The sequence below is a fragment of the Littorina saxatilis genome, linkage group LG4 (assembly GCF_037325665.1).
Source record: "Littorina saxatilis isolate snail1 linkage group LG4, US_GU_Lsax_2.0, whole genome shotgun sequence".
Taxonomy (NCBI): domain Eukaryota; kingdom Metazoa; phylum Mollusca; class Gastropoda; order Littorinimorpha; family Littorinidae; genus Littorina; species Littorina saxatilis.
The window spans coordinates 20171100-20177238 of NC_090248.1; the positions used below are offsets into that span (position 1 = coordinate 20171100).

The 6139-nt window shown below is 39.3% G+C and overlaps 1 protein-coding gene and 1 long non-coding RNA gene across 5 annotated transcripts in view; one reads left to right on the forward strand and one right to left on the reverse strand.

Moving 5' to 3' along the window:
- Positions 1-6139, forward strand: part of LOC138964183 (receptor-type tyrosine-protein phosphatase mu-like) — a 315123-nt gene that overhangs the window by 167222 nt on the left and 141762 nt on the right. The gene's annotated exons all lie outside the window — the stretch shown is intronic.
- Positions 4063-6139, reverse strand: part of LOC138963542 (uncharacterized) — an 8121-nt gene continuing 6044 nt past the window's right edge. The window contains exon 3 of the long non-coding RNA XR_011454854.1: positions 4063-4636. This is a non-coding gene — a long non-coding RNA (uncharacterized lncRNA). The remainder of the gene's footprint in view (positions 4637-6139) is intronic.

Sequence of the window (6139 nt, forward strand, 5' to 3'; positions counted from 1 at the left end):
CGGCGGAGGGAAAAAGGGAGATGGAATAAAGCCACCTGTCAATTGTTTCTTGTTCACAAAAACATTAATCACAAAATTTACTCCAGAGGCTTGTACCAAAAAAGCGATCGTTTTACCTATGCAAATTTTAGAATCGGCTCTTCCGCGAGACCAATTCAATAGAAACGAAACAGTCTCGGAAACCTTAATGGATCCCCGATAGTACAGGTTTGAAACCTCGATAACTCAGAGGTACCACGAGTTCACACGGATGCACAAAAGTGCATGTGTACCGTAACTGTCGTTCCCAAGCTCACACAGACGACACTGGACACATTTTTTGGAGACATGTAGAGCACGTATGCCAATGCACGAAACTTCTGCTTTCCGCTACCATAAGTAACTTCCAACATCCAATATTTTTGTTCTGAGGAACTTCCCGATGCGATGTTCGGATAATCGGCCACTTCGGATAATCGGCCATAATTCAGTCAGTCCCAAAAGTGGCCGATTAACCGGAGTCGACTGTATATATACATACATACATACATACATTCATACATACTTACACAAAAACACCCATAGACATGCACATTCACTTTTAATCAGAATCACACAGACAGACACACAGACGAACACTACACACACATACACACACGACACACACACACACACACACATACACCACGACCCTCGTCTCGATTCCCCCTCTGTTTATTCAGCCCACAGTGACCAGTGCGTAGGCAAAGAATGGTGGTATGGCTCCTTCTGTGGGCTTTAGTTGTTGTTCTTTTGCTTCCATTCAGTTTGACTTCCGTTTCAGAGGGGTCTTGGCTTTAGTGTAAGAAGTGGAGATGTGGAACTTGGGAAGACTTGCGAGCCTGTCTGCACTCTCATTTCGTCAGTGCGAATTTGTTCATCGCTGTTGCTTCTGTGGCTGCAATATATGGCTTCCAAGTCAAGCGTGTGTCTTGTGTTACTCCAAAAAAAAGGTGGCATTTCAACCTGCGGAACCGCTTCGTTCTTCACTTTCAGTGAGAACTTGTGTAACTGTTTTTATATGGTGCCGATCGATCGAATTACCTGATGTTTTTGTTACATCTCTTTGTTTGTGTGGCTAATGATCTGCAATGTTTTCATATGGTGCTGATCGATCGAATTACCCGATTTTTTTGTTACATCTCGGTTTTGTGTGACTGATGATCTTACATTATTATATGGCGCTGAAGTACTGTATAATTTAGTAATATCTCGATGTCTTTTAGACTATGATCTGCACTGGGTTTTGTAGCACGGAATTACCTGATCTGTTGGTACATCTCATTGAATGTGTAATGTCTGTTTAACGATGGCTTTAATACACAAAGTCACCTGGTGTTCTTCTTTGATCGCGATGTGTTTGCAGAATTCATTTCGGTGCTACAATTTCCGTCTGTTCTGTTTCATCTTCATGCTTGTGTGTTTATTGATGGTATTATTATAATGCTGAATTAATTTCCCGACGAGTTTTGACATTTAAACTGTGACTGATGACTTGAAATGACTTTTATGGCGCTGAGTTGTTTGATGTTCTTAATTGGTTTTTATAACTAATGATCTGACTTAGGTTTCTTTTTGGCGCTAAATACTTGATGTTATATTTAAATGTTTCTTTGTTCTGTTATGCATTTGTATTTGTTACATTTCATTGATTAGACAATTTCTGTGTTGCTATGACAGGTTTTTTTGGAAAATCTGTTGTTTGTGTCATTATTGCATTGCAGGGGATTTTGTCATGCTGTATACCTGACCTTAATTGCACCACAACAAGGATAACAGATATTGTGTGTGTGTTGGTGAATGTATGTGTGTGTGTGTGTGTGTGTGTGTGTGTGTGTGTGTGTGTGTGTGTGTGTGTGTGTGTGTGTGTGTGTGTGTGTGTGTGTGTGTGTGAGAGAGAGAGAGAGAGAGAGATTCACATAAAAACATAAGGATACATACATACATACATACACACATACATACCTGCATACATGGATATATACACACTTACATACACATAATTTGCTATATAATCGCGGATATACAGGTTAAGGAAGAAACGCACACATTTTCAGTCAGGCAGATTAAAATATAACGCATAACTGCAAACTTGTGCTGTAGTTAGTGTTTTCTTGTTTGGAAGTAACATTATTATCATTCAATGTGTGGAAATATGCTAAAATGTGAGGTTACAAATGTTTATAAAGATTGACATTGCGGAACATTAATACATTTTATAGTTTTTATTTTAAATTTATTATTTTTGAAAATATTGATTTTCAAGCTTAAGTTGTAAAGTTTTGATTATACAGCATCAAAAGTATGACAGCTAGATTGTACACAAAGAGATCTTCAATTTGATATATCGTATGACATCTTTACCTGTAAAACCACTGAAGATTTGCTTGTTCGCGTTTCTTAAATTTCGTGTGATGACGTCAATATAGCCTAAAATTGCAATCGGCTATAAAACCCTTTTTATTGCATTTATTGGTTCAACTGTGATACATTTGTGGTTGCTGCAATCTGTTTTATAAAATAAAACCGAAAAGGTCATTTCTTTTTGCTTTTTTTAATTTTTTTAATTTGTCGCCCCTATGTACATAACTTCCCAATTGTGAAAAAAATCGCATATTTGCCTGACTTTACAGTCCAATACCTCCAAATGTATAATTCTAACAGGCTTCAAACTTTGCACAGCAATTCTATAAGTACTTTTACATTTCAAACCTGAACTATAAGAACATTGCTTAATTTTGAAGCTGTTTACAGCACTCTAAAAATGGTCTTCTGTGGTCTGTTCACGCTTACTGGGCCTCCCTAACATAAGCTTCATATTTGGGCGTTTCAGGTTGACCGAAACTTCAAAGGAACTACAAAACACACGTCATGTACTCACTTTGTTGTTGTTTTGACATTGAACAGCACACACACATGCAATCAAACACATGACGTGTGTTTTGTATACACCAAGATGTATACAGTGGATGTCATACTGTGTTTTTTGTGTGTGTATAATTATAATGATATGCATTTTAAATACATATTTCAACAGAAAAAAAAAGCTATGGTTTAAGCAAACAGTAACACAATCTTGGGGCAACCAAGGAAAATTGTCTTGAGAGGGTACAAGTAAGAAAAAAGTTTTTCATTAATTTTGATACTATATACTTTTTGAGTGGTAAATGTTGAAGGATGAAAGAAAATATATTGTGAGTGGACGGATGCATGTTATTCATTAAAAGCCCCACAATGATGGGCTTGGCAAAAAACAAAACAAACAAAAAACAACGTGTGTTTTGGAGTTCCTTAAAGTTTCGGTCAACCTGAAACGCCCAAATATGAAGTTTTGTAGGCCTCTGACGTCACATGGCTCAAAGAAGGGAAATCCAATGTCCAATCGATACATTACGTCATGTCTTTAAGTGACGTCGTTCAGTGACGTCTTTTCTTGAGTGACTTTGAAGGACTACCATGAACCCTACCTGACGCGTGTTTCTTTTAGGCGAGATATTCTTTCCGCTAGCCGCTCGCGGGGCTAGGAGGCAAGAGTGTGTATAAAAACCGTTTGATGGCTAGCTACGTAAGAATTAAACACCATTGGTTTATACCAAGAAAACTGCACTGGTCGGTAAACAGCCAACAGCAGGGTGGCCGTCCTGTTTTCTCGCCAAGCGAGCAAGCCCAAAGCTACCTAGCGTTCGAGGCAAGAATCCTAGCGTCCCTCGCGGCGAGAGTTGCCCAAGAAACAGTACTTCCTCGCCCCATTCGCCAATCTCGCCTATAAGAAACGGGGGACAGATCTCCAAACAAGAGAACAAAATGTGTTTGTGAGAATTAGAAGAATCAAGGTCACTTGTGTTCTTTTTTTCTATCACAGAACGTTGATCTGTATCTGTGTACACAAACGGTGTGTTTATATTTCATCAAGATTGCATAATTGCATGGTTGTACCACCTTTTTTTTCTTGAAAATGTGATGACACTTTATCTTGCAAAAGGGTGTATACCTAGCAAACGCCCACCCCCTACTTTTACCCAATATCTGTGCGGATGCGGGGGTGGGCGTTTGCTAGGGATTTTACGGTAGATACAAGAACTACGCAAACAAAAGAACTGTTATGAATAGATAATTGATACGACTTTCTGCAAGTATGTAAAAGTTGCCAATCCGTGCTTATCCTGAATTTGTTCGATGTGTAATTGGTACGTTACGTTTGTGCCAAGTCGACTCCTTGGGTACCTTTTTTGAGCGGCGATTACATAGTAGTAAAAGAAATCCGAAAAGTGTGCCAGATATGCAAGTGAAATGCCTTTAATGGCATGGAAGGTTTGAACAAAATGACACAGGAATAAATGTTTAGGTGGGGTTTGAAATTGTTTTGCAAAATGTTTTTGGTTTGCTAAGTTTATATCACGGACTGGACGTGTATGTACGTGTATCCTGTTACGACGACACAGGGTGAAGCAGTCGAGTACCTCTTCGGGTCACAGCTATATCGTGGCTGCTGTAATAATTGACCAGCGCGACGATGCTGGTAAAGCGTGTGGTACTCCCTTTAGACAGGCCGTATTTCACCTGCCCGTCCTTGTCGGCCTGTTCGTGTATTGGAATGTGCACCAGGTCTTTCTTGTCCCTGTGAAAGAACGAACAAAGCGTGTGTCTAACGAGATTTATCCTACATACGTGAGAGAGACCACTCATTACATAACAATATCGTTCAAACCACACATGTGTATATCATGTAAATGAGGTCATGTCAAACTAGTCTGGCAAGGACCTGTGTTTCCACTGCTTATGATGCCAAAGTCACCGAGAAAAACGTCCTTATGGAAAAATATTTGCGCTCGCTCAATGAATTTTTAGAACCAACACGTCACGTTACACTTTCCAGAGTGACGTTTCTTTGCTTTGACGTAAGAGATTGCACGAGGCTTTGGAAGAGATCAAGGTTCCAAAAGAAGCGTCTTGAATTTCGCCGCCTCGACGGCGGGACGTTTTGAGTAAAATACACGCAAGTACAGTATGTAGGATAAACAGAATACTACATGGCTTGCTTTGTCGTACCAGATTTACACTCGTTGCTTTTTCAAATAGTGAACAGCTAGCTTTCGCTCGCAGTTCAATAAAAGAAAATTTAAACTTGTGTAAATCTGGTACGTCACAGCAAGCCATGTACGAGGTATTCTCTATAATTATCTTGTATACAGTACCCGGCAAAAGAAACGCAACTCATTCGCGCCCACTGTTGCAAGTGATTTTTCGTCATTTTCAAATTGTCGTAAATATTTACCAGATAAGGTACATAAAAAAGGAAGACAGGTTCGTGGAGGATATTTTACTGGCTGCATTTATATCGTTTTCTGTTTTTATCTTTTCATAAATCGTGTTATACAGGGTACGGGTCAAGCGAATCGTGATTGCAGGCGAACGTGTCACTTCGACACGCTACAAAATTCGTAAAAATGCAGATTTATCAACCAAGTAAAGACAGTTGTGGAGGAAATGTATCTCTCAACATGAAGTTTTAAACAATATTATTTGCCAAAGCGTAACATAATTAACAAAATGAACATAAATCCCTTAGACGGTATTAAAAAGGGTTGTTTGGGAAAAGCTCCTTTGCACGGAATGGACGTTATAATTTGTTTTAAAATATATGCTTTTTGTGACCAAGTGTCTGTTCTACACGAACATGCTATGATTAGAAAAATAATCCTGCGCTTTTTTTTTTTAGCTTGTCAATCGTTTCTGGTTAGTGATTGGATTATCTGTAACCTTTCTCTTTCTATCTCTCTCTCTCTCTGTCTCTCTCTCTCTCTCTCCCTCTGTCTGTCTGTCTGTCTGTCTGTCTGTCTGTCTGTCTGTCTGTCTGTCTCTCTCTCTCTCTCTCTCTCTCTCTCTCTCTCTCTCTCTCTCTCTCTCTCTCTCTCTCTCTCTCTCTCTCGGCAGTCACACCTATCTCGAAAACTAAGCGTCGCACAGAACCAGCGCCCTTCCATTATACTTTGTCCAGCGACAAGAGCAGTTCCCCTTTCGAATTTCTTTTCACTCAGTTTCTTCGACAACAGACTGCAATCCGACGGTCAGTTTTCAACAATATTTCATTTTATAAACAAATCACACGCAACCAAATGAA